General features: G+C 38.1%; 1 protein-coding gene across 1 annotated transcript in view; it reads right to left on the bottom strand.

The window, feature by feature from the left end:
* CYYR1 (cysteine and tyrosine rich 1) overlaps nucleotides 1-15,411 on the bottom strand; it is a 106,398-nt gene that overhangs the window by 38,308 nt on the left and 52,679 nt on the right. The window lies entirely within an intron of this gene.

Genomic DNA, 15,411 nt, shown 5'->3' with positions numbered 1-15,411 from the left:
GTGGAACTCATAACAGACTTAACCTTACTTTTTCTTTTTTTCACAAGGTTCAATTTTAGAGCTACACTGGAGTTCACAAAAACAGTCTCTATGACATTAATTCTAATTTCAGTAGGGTAATTTCATTACCATTAAAAGCAGTGGGAGGGCTTCCCTGGTGGCGCAGTGGTTGAGAGTCTGCCTGCCGATGCAGGGGACGCGGGTTCGTGCCCCGGTCCGGGAGGATCCCACATGCTGCGGAGCGGCTGGGCCCGTGAGCCATGGCCGCTGGGCCTGCATGTCCGGAGCCTGTGCTCCGCAATGGGAGAGGCCGCAGCGGTGAGAGGCCCGCGTATCGCAAAAAAAAAAAAAAAAAAGCACTGGGAGATATTATTATAATGGAGAGAATATTCGGGGACTTCATTTATTTAGGATATTAGTGAGAAAACTTAAAGTCTGTTCTTGACTTTCAGGTATTTGAGCCCTGCTTTCCTTAACCACTTATATCAGTAATGTGAGGTATACTATCAAAATTGAACCAAAATTATATTTTAAGAGTATGTTAATGACCTTTACATTTTTTGACAAAAATTCAAATGTTATTAAACAAGTCCTGAATCAATAACTAAAAAATCCCATGTTCTAATTTAAGAAATGAATTATGGCTTATATTTTTTCATTTTAACTCCTCTCTCCAAGACACTAGAATGTTCTGATATGTATCTCTCAAATACATCTATATTTTCTATGAATTCTTCCTTTTTACAAAGTCACTGTCTCATCTTATTTCTGTTCACTTTTGTGTCCTCTGCAGTATCTTCTTGGAATCCTGTTGCCTAGAGACCACTCTTGAAGAACATTCACTGCCGTGGCCTCTTGGAGATTTAAGACTTCTAATAAGGAGTTGACAGAAATCATCAGCTTGCGCCCGATCAAGTAACATTTTTTTAAAGTCACAATAAAACACTTGTCTGGATATTACCCATTCAGATGATCATAACAGCTGAAGTGTAGGGTGCAAAGGACAAAAAAAAAAAAAAACTTTGGAAAATTCTAAATTTTACAAATCCATGCCAAAGGGAGATGGGGCAAAAAAATTAAAAGTCCACTTTCTTTTAAAAAAAGAGATATTTTCAGGCCCCCCCATTGCTTATCTATATTAATTTTCAAAATTATTCTAAAAGGCTCTAATATTTGTATTTTTTAGCTCTTGTTTGTCTATTAACATTCTCTTTAGTCTAGAGGACTTTTGAACAGCAAGTTCAGTGAAATGGCATGAAGACAACTGCAAAAAAAGTCAACAATAAAGGAACAGTAAATGTGGCTATAAGAATTCCATATCACACACACACACACACACACACACACACACACATCAACAAAATGGAAAGGCAATCTATAGAATCAGAGAAAATATTTGCAAATAATATATCTGATAATAGGTTAATATCCAAAATATATAAAGAACTCATACAACTCAACAGCAATATATATATGTATATATATATATATGTATACACACATATATATCTCCAATAAAAAAAGGGCCTGAAGAGACATTTTTCCAAAGAAGATATTCAAATTGCCAATGGGTACATGAAAAGGTGCTCAACATCACTAATCATCAGGGAAACACAAATTAAAACCATCATGAGATATCACTTCATGCCTGTTAGAATGGCTGGCATCAAAAAGACGAGCTAACAAAAGCCGGTGAGAATGTGGAGAAAAGGGAACATTTGTCCACTGTTGGTGGGATTGTAAATTGGTGCAGCCCCTATGGAAAACAGTATGGAGGCTTCGCTAAAAGTTAAAAATAGAACTACCATAAGTTCCAGCAATTCCACTTCTGGGTATTTATCTGAAAATAAGTTCTGAGACCTCTGTTGGCTCTCTACCCAATCTCAGTGGTTGCCCACTTGCAAAAATAACCCTGGCCCCTCATTTGAGCACTTGGCCACTGGAAACTCTATAAGCAATTGAAGCTCATGATAAGCAGGGAATCAAGGTTTATAGCTAATCACAGAGAACTAGACTCATTTCTGGCATAATCCTTTTCATAACAATAACAGTGAGCTCTGAGCTTGGATTTTTCCACTTGCTGCATGAAAATACAAAGACTAAAATAATGCAGCTTGGAAAAAAAAATCAAATAGTAGCTATGAAAACCCTCAGCCCACAAGTTGCTGTGATTTTTCACTTGAGTACGCTCAAGCGTTCATTTTACTTTTGGCTTTAAAATTCACACTTAATTTTGACACAAGACATATGACTCAGCTCTTTACAGTACCAATCCTGTAAAAACCGATGACTCAGCCACCAGTTATATCAGCATATTATTGCAGTATTCAACCAAACATGCCTTATGCCAACTAGAGAGGGCTTTCAAGTTGATCAGGCAAGAACAGCAATGTCCCAACTCAGAACATATGCTGTCCTGTAATAAGAATAAAAGAGACAAATACAAACACTGAACAATGCTGTATTACTGAAATGTAATTTCTTAAGAAAATCGGGCATCTTTAGTTTTTCCATTATTTGCTTGCATTCCTATACACTAACAATGAAAGATGAGAAAGAGAGATAAAGGGAACAATCCCATTTACCATTGCATCAAAAAGATTATTAGTTTTAGATAGCTGCTCTCTTAAATAAAATCTATTTTGACACAAATTTCAGAATTCAGATCCCCATATGAACCAAGAAACCAAAGGCTGATTTTTCTCAACACGTTTCCCTTTCATAGCCAAAGTATCCAGTAAACAAGAAAATGAGGTCAGCCCTAAGGAGAATGGTAATCATTTAATAACACTGGCTGCAAGCCAAAGAAGAGTTACAAAGATAAATCAATCTGGAGCAATAAAATGCCAGAAAAAAAAAACAGTAAGGACAAGTTCAATATTAAAATATCATTTACGTTCAACTTATCCAAAAAACTGCTGAAAGAAATTACTACATTTTCCTTCACAAACAATGTGACAGCATAATGCCACTTTCTACCCATTGAGCATCATAGAATGTTGGGGTACAGACATGACATCCTCTTCCTTATGCACCAGGCAACAGAGCCAGATTGGTATTTTGGAGTATTAATTCATTCAACATGGACTGAGCACTTACTATGTATCTACTATGCCTCTGTCTTAGGGGCTCGACATACAAAGAGTTGTCTCATGGGGGTGACAGATGTAAGCTCAAAGTCACCATTGAAATAAAGTTACACATGACGGTCCTTGGAGGAGACATCAGGGAAGACTTCACAAATGATACAGCATATAAGCAGAGGCTGAAAGCAGGAGCAATTTTGCAGTTAGACAAGGTGAAGAAATATTCCAGCAGAGGGCATACGCAAAGTCACAGATGTGTGAAACTGCTTGTGATGTTTGGAAAACAACAAGCAGTTTTGTGTGGCGCAGCAAAAATTGCAATCTAGATGTGGTAAAATGCAGGAAAAAACTTGATGGTCAGGGATCTTTAAGTCCAAAGAGTTTAGCTCATTCTTTACAAGGAGGAGGGTGCCACAACCAGATTTGTATTTTAGGAAGATGCCCCTTTAGCAGTGTCCAATGAGAGGATGGAGCCTGAGAGACGTATTAGGGGCTGATTCAGCAGTTCACAAGAGAGGGAATGGGGCTAGATTTGAAGGTGTGTTGGGGAAAGAAAGGGGAAGGGGTGAATTTGAAAGGTGTGTAGGAGAAGGAACTTTTAGAAATGGTTACCAATCTTTGGGTTTTCTGACTTGAACTACTGTGGTAATGGGGTTTTTCTGAACTAAAAACAGGAATACAGTGAACGTAATGTCTGGAGTAGGTAGATGGGAGTGGGGAATGATTTTATTTTTGGATATACTGAGCCAAAAGACGTCTTTTGGGTATCCAGGTGGAAATGACGAAGTAATCAGTTTGTGAGATCAATGCATCTCTGTCTAGGATACTCCAAGTGCTGGTTTCATATGCTATGAAATTATATCCAACTCTTTTTGACAATTTACAGTGGAGGTTCAGGAGACTAAAGACTCTTGCAAAGATTTCTTTGATAGCTTTATGGCAGTGTTTCAGATCAGGTCACTGCAGCCTAGGGTATCATTGGGAAACTTAGATGGAAGTCTGATTGTCATCAATATAGTCTGCACTGTAAGTTAGTCCCACCAGTATTGGACTGGTGAGAATTAGTCAAGGATTGTAACGACACATGTGTGAAGCCAGGATTATATTGCAACAACATCATCCATTGTAAATAACATTTTAGTGTCATAAATATGCTTTTAGAAGACAATTCTTTAAAAATAGAAATCAAACCATGTCACGACACAGCACCACACTTTCCAGTGGCTTCCAATTTCACTCAGAGTAAGAGCCAAAGTCCTTATAACAGCCCACGATGCCCTCTATAATGTGCTTTTTTCCCCCCCTCTAACTTCATTTCTCATTATTCTCCTCCTCCTCCAATCACTGCCTTTCAGCTACACTGGTCTCTTTGTTTCTCCTAAAACATCAGATGATTGAATATTCCCTTTTGCCTAGAATGAATTTCCTGCAGATATCTGCATGGCTTTGAGTCACTGGTCAAAAGTTCTCTCTTAAGTGAGTCCTTCCTTGACCACTCAGTGTAAACACCTAAAGGCACTGAAACCTTAACCAATCCCTATCACCTTCTCCTGCCTTATTTTCTCCATAGCACCAAAGAGCAGTTTTTGTACTTTCTTAAACATCTTAATTAGAGATCATGGCGTATTAGGACATAATGGTAAAGTGCTGATAGGAGCTGCAGAAAAGATCTAGATGAATTACGTTAGTATAGGCTGAGTTTGTGCCGTTGTGACAAGCCCCCAAATTTCAGTGACTAAATGAGAAAGTTTATTTCTTCCTTAACTGAGGTCTGCTTAAGTTAGGTGACTCACCACGACGGCTCTCCTCTATGTAGTGACTAAGTAATCCAGCCCCTTTGCATCTTATGGCTCCACGGTCTCCACATATGGCCTCCACACTTGGATCAGCTATTGGGCGACGACATCAACCCTATGTTCCAAGGACTGATGTGTATTGAGGATCAGGTGTAATACTGGCCAACTGTCAGCTATTTGAAACATCGCATTGGAATGTATTTAGGAAGTTATCAAAATCTTTTAGTAGGTTTTTTTAGATTTGGGTAATTCATGAGTACCTGTGTTGTCAGACTTCAAAAAGATACTGAATTTATACACTATTATTTTGTTAGTACCTCAAGATCATTGATGATGATAAAATGTTAATAATGATACCTATTTGTCCATCTCCTCTATTCAAAGAAATGTTTTAAATAACAAATGTAATATTTTAAATACATTTAATGCAAAATACTCAAAGATGTAGCTTCTACTATTAAAATATGCTTTGGGTTCTCTGGAAAAGTCAGTGGACTCCTACAACATTATGATAAGGGGAGTCCAAGTCATCTGTTCCAGTATCCTACCAAATTAACACATTGTCCTTAAGGAGAATTTCTTATTGACTTAGCATCCCGTTTTCTATCTACGAGAAAGTTCATTCCATTTGTATGTATCTATATCTAATAGAAAAGCATTTCCCATATTAAGCATATATTTGCCTAGGTATGACCTCCACCCATTATTGTAGTTTAGAAGCTGTTTCTTCCTGCTAGTAACAGTACTGCACACACAGATACTAAACATTTTTAGGAACATCTTTACTATTTTTTAAAGATTACAGCTTGCTAGCCTGAAATGTTAAAGACTGTAAACCAGTCGGTATTAGGGTAACTAACATATAAAAATCCCTATGAGAATTTTCTAATTGAAACTTGTCGTGGAGATTTCCCTGCCTAGTCACTGGCCCACATAACTCTGCTGTAATGAGCAAGAGAAGATGGATCCAATAAGGCCAGCCACAAATAGATACCCATGGCCACGTGCTGGAATGCAGACAGCATATCTACAATGAGATAAAGCTTTCTGAAGCAGAAGGTAACTGAACCAAGATTTCTGACACCTGCTGAAGTGCTGGCTTTTCAAATGGAGAGTAACAGAAAGCATGGTGAATTTTGTAAGACGTTTTATGTGACGCTGTGATAAAATAGGACCAGGTTATTGTAAAGTGAATGCTCCTTTGTTTCCTCTTGCTGACAACTTACACTACTGCTTTGACTCAAGGGTTTGGGTCCCCCCCCTCCTCCACTGTTACAACCTTGAGAATGACTGCTTTTCTCCTTTTATTCTCTTTAGACACTTCTGCCATTCTCTTTTATAAAAGACATTCAGAGAGCTGGTCACAGTGCCAGGTCATACACCGTATAGTCATTTTGGAATAGAGAGTGTAGAAAAACAAAGTCTAGGTCAAAAGTCACTTTCTACATAGCAGTTCAAAAATGTGTCAAAAATAGTGCATGCACACGCATGCACACACACACACCCACACGCACAGCTTGAACTATGACAGCAGTCTCAGAACTAGCCTCCTCAAAAAAAAAGAAAAAAAAGAAAGAAAAGAATTGGTTTTCTATCTCACATCTGTCTCTTATCTAGCTTTGACAATATTATGCTTGCCTTTAATAAACACCACCAATGGCTTTCCACATGGCCACTGTGTCTTACAATCCAGGAGTATCATTCGCATTGAGTCTATCTCAGGGTTGGCAAACTATAACCTGAGGGCCAAATCTGGCCTGCTGCCTATTTTTGTATAGCCTATTAACTAAGAACAGTTTTTTTTTTTTACATTTTTAAATGGTTGAAAAAAATCAAAAGAATAATTTTGTGAAATTCAAATTTCAGTGTCCATAAATAAAGTTTTATTGGAGCACATCCATGCTCCTTTGTTTACATATTATCTTTGCCTTCTCTTGAGCTACAGAGGCAGAGTTGAGTAGTTACAACAAAGATTACATGGCCTGCAAAGCCTAAAATATTTCCTATCTGGCCAGATAAAACGGAAAACGTTTGTCAATTCCCAATGTGTAAGAATGGGACCCTGTGGAGTTGGGCAGTGCATAGCCTGTATGGCTGTATACTACAGCCTGGATCTCTAATACTAGTTCCAGAGCAGATCTCTCTAGCCTTCACATCACTACTTACCCTTTCCTTGATAACTTTTGTCTGTTTATGTTGCTTCTTTGTTCTAGCTGCATGCTCTTTTTTGATATCTAACACTTAGAAACCATGTTTTCAACATGGCAGTTCAGAAATGTGTCAACCTAATGTGATTTCTTCTATGAATTCTCGCTTCTCTGACACACTTACCATATCCTGCCTTGCACTGTGCTTCGTCATGCACTTGTCTCATTTTCCCTACTCTATTATATGATTCTTAAGTATAAGACTTGTGCTCATCTTTGTACCTTTAAAAATGGTGTGGAAGTGGACAGGCCTGGTACAGATCCCTGTAGACCAAGGGACTAGTGCCAGGAACCACGCCAGGGCTGAGTACACGTGCAATCACATACTTCCTTAGTTGCAGGGTCCAAGGGAAATTCCAGTGGCATGGCAAAAGACCCTAGTCAGTGCTCTAAAAAAGCTTCTGCGGGGAGGGGTGGCTCAGTTCCATAAAAAACAAACAAGAGTTTTGAAGGGCACAAGCCGAAGACCCAATCCAGAAGCAGGCATTCTCACGCTGAAGACCAGTCAGGCCCTAAACTTGGGTGATGTTCATTATAAATAGCAAGATTCTATTAACCAGAACAGGGTCCAGGGCAGTAGAGACAACAGAAAAGAGAATAAAGTGGGGGCTGTGGAGTTTGGCAAGAAGATAGAGACTTGGTCTTAGAAAGACTGGGGTTCCGAGGAGGTGACTGGGCCAAAGGCCAAAGACAGAAACAACACTCAAGATCAGAGCTGAACTCCTACTAATAGGGTGACCGAGCTGAGTCCCAAATATTGGGTAAGGGCTCCTTACATTAGTCCTGCTTAGGTTTTTTTTTTTTTTTTTTAGGGAATTGCCCCATCTTATTATTATGTTTTAAAAATATATTTATTTTATTTATATTATTTTTGGCTGCATTGGGTCTTCGTTGTTGCACATGGGCTTTCTCTAGTTGTGGCGAGCAGTAGCTACTCTTCGTCGTGGTGCGGGCTTCTCCTTGCGGTGGCTTCTCTTGTTGCAGAGCATGGGCTCTAGGCACCCAGGCTTCAGTAGTTCTGGTGTGCGGGCTCAGTAGTTGTGGGCTTGTGGGCTCTAGAGTGCAGGCTCAGTAGTTGGGGCGCACGGGCTTAGTTGCTCCGTGGCATGTGGGATCTTCGCGGACCAGGGCTCGAACCCATGTCCCCTGCATTGGCAGGCCGATTCTTAACCACTGTGCCACCAGGGAAGCCAAGGTTTAGCTTTAATTCTAGGATCTATAGAGCGGAAAGCCTATAAAGAAGGATTAAGTGGCCCTAGCTCTGGGGGAAGGCAAGAGACACAGAGGAAGGAACAGAACAGAGCCTGGAAGGGGCCATGGTGGGAGGGAACTAACTTTTCTTTAATACTAACCATGCCTCAGGCCCTGTGATGATAAGGCTTTTGCTTACAATATCTCATTTAACATGCACAGGAGCTCTGCAAGGAAGCAGCATTATCCCCATTTTACAGATGAGGAAACTGTGGCTCAGAAAAATAAGTAATTAGTGGAGCTGAGATTTGAAGGCACATCTAAGTGAACCCAAACCAATTCCCTCTGCTCCCCACCACTACGTCATGCCTCTCAAATAAATATTTACTAAATGTATAATGAAGATAGAAAAATTATGAATGGACAGTCTTTTTTACAGTTCAACATGGTAAGTATGATAGTACTAATCTTTTTTCCCATGTTTTCTCTAGTTTTTTTTCCTTGTAAGTTACACAGCTTTTGTCTCTTTTATTACTGGCCCATTGGACTTACAACTCATGGATTTTCTGTGTCCCATGTACAAACAGGTACATACAGTAATCTAAGAACATGCTGGTTGCTCTAGGTTTCTGGTTGCTTTGGATTTCTGGCCTTCCAAGCCTGTCACAAACCAGTATATATTTCCTTTCCGTGATTACTTTATTTTGTTCAGTCCTCTTGGGCTACTTACTGTCTTCTGATCAACCACTGTACACCTTGTGACCTCTATGTTAAACGTTACCTCCCCAATAAAATCTGCCTTGATTTATTTATTCAGAAATGATCTCGCACGCTCTCTCTCCCACTCTTACATTTCTTTCTATACCACTTATGTGATTCTATATTTGATCTGAAATGATACTTGTGTGACTACTATAAATTCTATGAACTTTAGAGTTTATACAAATCTTTTTATTCCCCACAGTGCCTGATAGTGTCAGTCGTACAAAAGAGGTGTTTAAAAAACTGTAAGTACTAAAAAATAATGTGTAAGTGAAATTTCATGTTCTTAGGCTCCTCTGTGTAGGTAATTTTCCCCTCAGAACTTTCTCTCGCCCCCTTATTTTTGACTTGGTTCTTTCCAGTTAATACAGTCCTTTCTGGTCACTGGAATTCTTTAGAATGAAGCAGTTGTATGAAATAGAAGAAGTTGGTACTGAAGGTAAACTATGGGTTTACAGTAAATTTTGTTTTATACCACTTGCAAAGCCAATGTGAGGATCTGATTCTAAAAATACTTTCCACTACCAATAGTATGTACAGGCCTATGGTATGCAATCTGTTTTTCAAAGTCTTTAATGACATACACTGATTTGCATCTTACGATCACATACTTCCAAGAAGTTCTACTTAAATAACTGCATGATTTCTTTTACTACGTAATTTATATAATTCTGACACTCTGATAGTTCACAAGGGCCCTTTGACAACTGATTTGGATTGGAGGGCAAAACTTATATTTAAGGCATTTAACAAGCATATTAAGAGAGACTTTTTTCTTCTCATTTGATAAATATTAATGCATTTATTAATGGATGACCGAAGGGTACTAAATTATGAAGAAATAATCTTGAGTTTGCAGTGATTACAAGAAAATTCACCATTATTGAGGCTAAAAGCATGAAATACATATCTTCTGAAAATTGCAGCTTAAAAATATTGATGTCAGGACACCAAACTAATGGACTGCTGGATGATAAGTTCCCTAGTTTTGATAGATTTACAGAGGCTTCCCCAAATATAATTAGTCTTAATTATCTCTGCAAATAGACAATAGTAGCTGTGTCTATTCTGTATGATAATGGTTAAGCATAAAGCCACTTACTGGCCTCTAGAATATGTTATATATTTTAGGGGATATTTGCTTCAAAATTCTTTGCTTAAATTAAAATTATTCTACAAGCTAGTAAGTAATGAAGGGATTTTAGGGAATAATAAAATAAATGTTTAGCCAGGATTTAAAAATTCACTAGGATAGTCTATCCAATTATAATTTTGATTATGATGAAGGCTAAAAATATGTACCTATGAATAAAGTGATATACAAGGAAGAAACAGAACACCCTATACTAGGATTATCTGAATGTATTCCTTCAAGAATCCATTTTTTTTTTTACTTTTCATGTTATTATATACAGTTTTAATACAGTATTATGTCTAATCTTTCAAGTACTGCTGTCAGATAAACCTAATTATTTCCCAGAAGTGGCTTACAACGGGAAGAAAAATGCAGCAGAAAAATGTATTCATCCATGAGGTATATTTAGTTTATATAAAATATTTTTCTCTTTATTCTTTTTTCTAAAATGAGAAGATTCAGAGAGATGAGGAATCAGATATATTGACAGATGTTGGAGGTTGGAGGGTGTGGGAAAGGGGGAGCCCAGACAATTCTTCATTAAACATCTAAGAGACCCCAGAAGATTTCCAAACAGGCACATACAGGTATTTCTTGGGTACTGCTATGGACTAATATTTGTGTCGCCTCAAGATTCAGATGTTGAATCCCTAATCCCAATGTGATGATATTTGGAGGTGGAGCCTTTAGGAGGTAATTAGGTTTAGATGAGGTCATGAGGATGAAGCCCCCATGATGGGATTAGTGCCCTTATAAAAAAGACCAGAGATCCGGCTCTCTCTCTGCCATGCCCTCCATCTTTGCAGCAAGAAGGCAGCTGTCTGTAAACCAGGAAGAGATCCCTGACCAAGAGCCCAACCATGCTGACTGATCTTTGACTTCCCATTTTCCAAAACTGTGAGAAATATTGGTGTTTAAGCCACCCAGTCTATGGTATTGTGCTATAGCAGCCTGAACAGACTGCGACCTGAAGGTATATCAGTATTCCTCTCACATGGCCCTGAGGTCTTGGCCCACAACATCACTGAATATTTGTGTCTCAGTACCTACACAGCCACGATGAAGACATTGGATCCTTAATAAGGAAGGGCTGACTTCAAATGGGGTGGAGCCACTCCCTGAGCATTTGGAAGGGCAATGCTGAGACAGTGTCTGGGTCATGAAAGCAGAAATCAGCTCCTATGTAACTGCAGCCATCTGAGATCCAGACTTAGACACCTGACATTTTTGTCCAGAACAATAACTTCTTGAACCTACTGCTTTAATTTCTGCAGAAATTATGCTATTTTATTCTTTGTAGCTCCATACTTTACGATGCTCCCAGATAGCACATCTGCCTAAAGTTTAGCTTTCTGATACACAAACCAGTGGTTCAATTTACTTCTTGCCAAGTGATTACCTTAAGAAAAGTAAAGGGCCCAAGAAGAGGATATCACTCTGAGTTAAAAAAAATATAGGCAGTAATGTACATTTTTGGAGTATCCCTGAAATCCTTGTAACAGATGTCTTTTCTCCCAAAGTTGAATAGACTTGGTAGAACCATCCCTGCTCTATCACTCAGGCTTGTGATCAATGGCAAACATTTTAATAGAGTTCCAAATGTTAGAGGTAGTCAGTTAGCTTTTGAGCGGGATCATGTCTTCTTATTCATTTTTGTACCCTCAGAATAAATTAATATGTAAAACTTAGGCTGTACAGCCAATCGTTCATTTGTTTGATTCAACAAGAATTTATTGAGACCCTACCATATATCAAGCCCTATTTTAGATGTTTGGAATGTATTATCAAATAAGATACTCATCCTTGAAGATATTACATTCTGGAAGGAGTGAGGGAAAGACAATAAGCATAATAAATAAATAAAGTATAAATATTGTCAGAATGTATTAAATTCTACAAGGAATAAAAGAATAAGTCAGCAGGATAAGGAGAATCAAGAGAAAGGATGCAGGTGAATTGAGATACAGAGACTTGAAGGTGGTGAAGGAGTGAGCCAAGACACCTGGGCAAGAGCATTCCGGGCAGATGGCACAGCCAGAGCAGGAGCCTAAAGCACATCTCAGGCAAGGAAGTCAAGGTAGCTAAAGTTGAAAAATGGTAGGAGCAAGGTCAGACGTCAAGAGGCCGGTCAGGTCATGGAGCGACTTGTATGCAATTTAAGGACTTTGGCTGTTATTCTGCATGAAAATGGGGAGCTGCTGAAGGGTTTTGAGCAGAGAAGTGACATGATTCAACCTTAGGTTTTTCAAGGGAATCAGTCTGGTTGCTGGATTGAGAAGAGACTGCCAGGAGTGAGGATCTAGTAGGGAGATGAAGTTAAGAGGGACTTAACCTATCATTCTCTGTAGCTTAGACTCAAAGTACTTTATACATATACTAATGAAATCTAGTTACATAGATACAGCTCCGCCAATAAATTTTCACCTGGAGATATGCTCAGGTATTTTCTTAATTCTTAAATTTTGTAAATCAGTGGTACACTGAATGGACACTGAATTCAATAACAATTTCCAATAAAAGCCATCAGGACTAACTTATCTGAAAGGAACATTCAAATTCACATCAATCAATAATAACAAATAATGGCTTCCTTCAATTTGTTTTAATTTTGACCAAGTAATGGAATTTCCATCTATTTTTTTAAAAAGAATTTCTGATGGACTGCTGCCTCTGTTGAACTCTTGAGTTTATCTCATTCCAAAGAGAATAATCAACAAAATATTTTCTCATCGGATGAGGGATATGTGCTATACTTTTCAATATACCTACCCACATCTCATCTGACATCACCTTGGAGTCAAAAACAGGACCATCATATTTCAAAGAAGAAAACATGAAGAGATAGAATAAAATATTTGCTCATGTTTAGGAATAAGTTATATCCATTTCTTTAGTGGGCTATGGTAGCATATATAATGTTTTTCCTCTTTAACGGAGCTCCTTGTTAGCTGTTTTGTCCTTCAGGAAAGGATCTGTGGTGGTGTGGATTGAAAAGGTACCCTGTCATTATTGTACAAATGAATTCTATCTGACGTGAAATTCACCAACAGTTTCACATTGATGTTGTATTGTCCTGTGTGGTCTTCTGTCAAAGCTCTATGCCATCGAGAACAAAGCACATTTAAACCAACTGTAGTATTAGACATACACACTATGAGAATTGTAGTGTAATAATTGACAATGTGGGCAATATTCCAACTATTGAGAATATTTACTGTATATTATGTTTAAAAAGCTCACAGAAGAGCATAATTTAGTTGGCCTGGAAGCCTCTAAAATTATTTGCAAAGTTGTATATTAATATGAATCTGTTAGATGATCCAACAGTTTTGATCACAATTTCAAAGCACCTGTGATGTCACTCCCCCTCAGGAAAAAAAAAAAAAAAAGAACTTAAGACACACTGACTTAGAAAAATGCACAAATCGTGTTTTTTAAGGGTTATTGATATATCAGGAGAACGCTCTCCCAATTCGTGAACAATTTACTCAGAAAATCAGTTCTACTTTGATTGAAATGGACCTTTTGCTTCCACATCTTGATTTTCTGGAGAAAATATTTTATTTTACCTGTTATAATTTTTCATACTGGAATAGACCTTAATTTATTTCAGCCAATATTTTTGGGTATCCATTATACATTGGGAGATATAATGATGAAAAAAGATAAAAAGACCACGAGAAGCTCACAGTCTATCAGGAGAGACATAATAGACACAGCTAATGATCATATATGGTGAAAAACATCATTTGGGAAATGAATTCAAGGGCAGTGTTATCCCTGGGATACTGAATTCTGCCAGGGATTACTGGGACTGGAAAGATGAGTAAATTTTTCTAGGTACATGAGGAGCACTAGACTGTCCTGGGCGCAAAGAACAACAGGCATGAAGGTATGGATGTTCAGTTTGGTGGGAACACAGGCTGGGAAGGGGATTGGCTGAGGGGAAGTCTGGGAAGGTCAGACCAGACTGCAAAGAGCTTGGGACCATCATAAGTGTCTAGACCTGTCTATGTAATGTGATGAGGAAGTATTTAAAGGGTAAGAAAAAAGAGAGCTATAATCTGGATTATTTTAGAAGACTCACTCTGGTGGATGAAATAAAGACAGATTGAAAATAGGAAGCTGCTTAGCCGAGACATGGAAGCAACCTAAATGTCCATCGACAGAGGAATGGATAAAGAAGATGTGGTATTATATATACAGTGGAATATTACTCAGCCATAAAAAGAATGAAATATTGCCATTTGCAGCAACATGGATGGACCTAGACATTATCATACTAAGTGAAGTAAGTCACGCAGAGAAAGACAAATATTACATGATATAAACTTATATGTGGAATCTAAAAAAACAATACAAATGAACTTATTTACAAAGCAGAAACAGACTCACAGACAGAAAAATTATGGTAACCAAAAGGGAAAGGGATGGTACAGGGTTAAATTAGGAGTAAGAGATTAATAGATACATACCACTATATATAAAATAAATAAACAACAAGAATATACTATATAGCACATGGAACTATATTCAATATCTTGTAATAACCTATAATGGAAAAGAATATGAAGCTGTACACCTGAAACTAACACAACATCGTGTATCAACTATAGTTTAATAAATAAAAGAAAAAAGAAAATAGGAAGTTGGTGGGAAAAAAAGATAATTTGTTAAATTAATAAAATAATACAGTTGTTCCTGCCTCTATTTTAGAAATCCAGAAATTTTCTTTTTCTAGCTAGAAGCTTTCTTTTTCTAACTTCCTTCCCAATTACATTGATTCTACCTCCAAAACATATACGGAATCTGTCCACCTCTCTTTATTCCCGTGCCATTATCTGAGGAAAAGCCCCCATTCTTTCTCTCCTCTGCCCCTGAGATAGCTCCAGAGTTGTGTCTCTGCTTTCTCTCTTGTCCCTCACAATTCTTCACATGGCAGCAAATGACCTTTAAAATAAAATACAAATGAAATCATTTAATTCCCTTATGTAAAATCCCCACTACACTTAGGAGTCACATCCAAACTTCTGACTGTGGTCTGCCAGGCCCTACGTGATTGGACCCATGTCAACATGCTCTGCATCTCCTTGTCATTCCCTAGGACCCCTGCATTGGTTCACGATGATCCAGCCACACCCATATTCTTCCCATTCCTGGACCATTCCAAACCTTTTTCTGCCTGAATCCTCTTCCTGAAATGCTCTTGCCCTTCACCTCTGCATGGCTGACTT

This window comes from Delphinus delphis, chromosome 4 (genome assembly GCF_949987515.2).
Source record: "Delphinus delphis chromosome 4, mDelDel1.2, whole genome shotgun sequence".
Lineage (NCBI taxonomy): Eukaryota > Metazoa > Chordata > Mammalia > Artiodactyla > Delphinidae > Delphinus > Delphinus delphis.
This window is presented reverse-complemented; position numbering and strand designations above follow the sequence as displayed.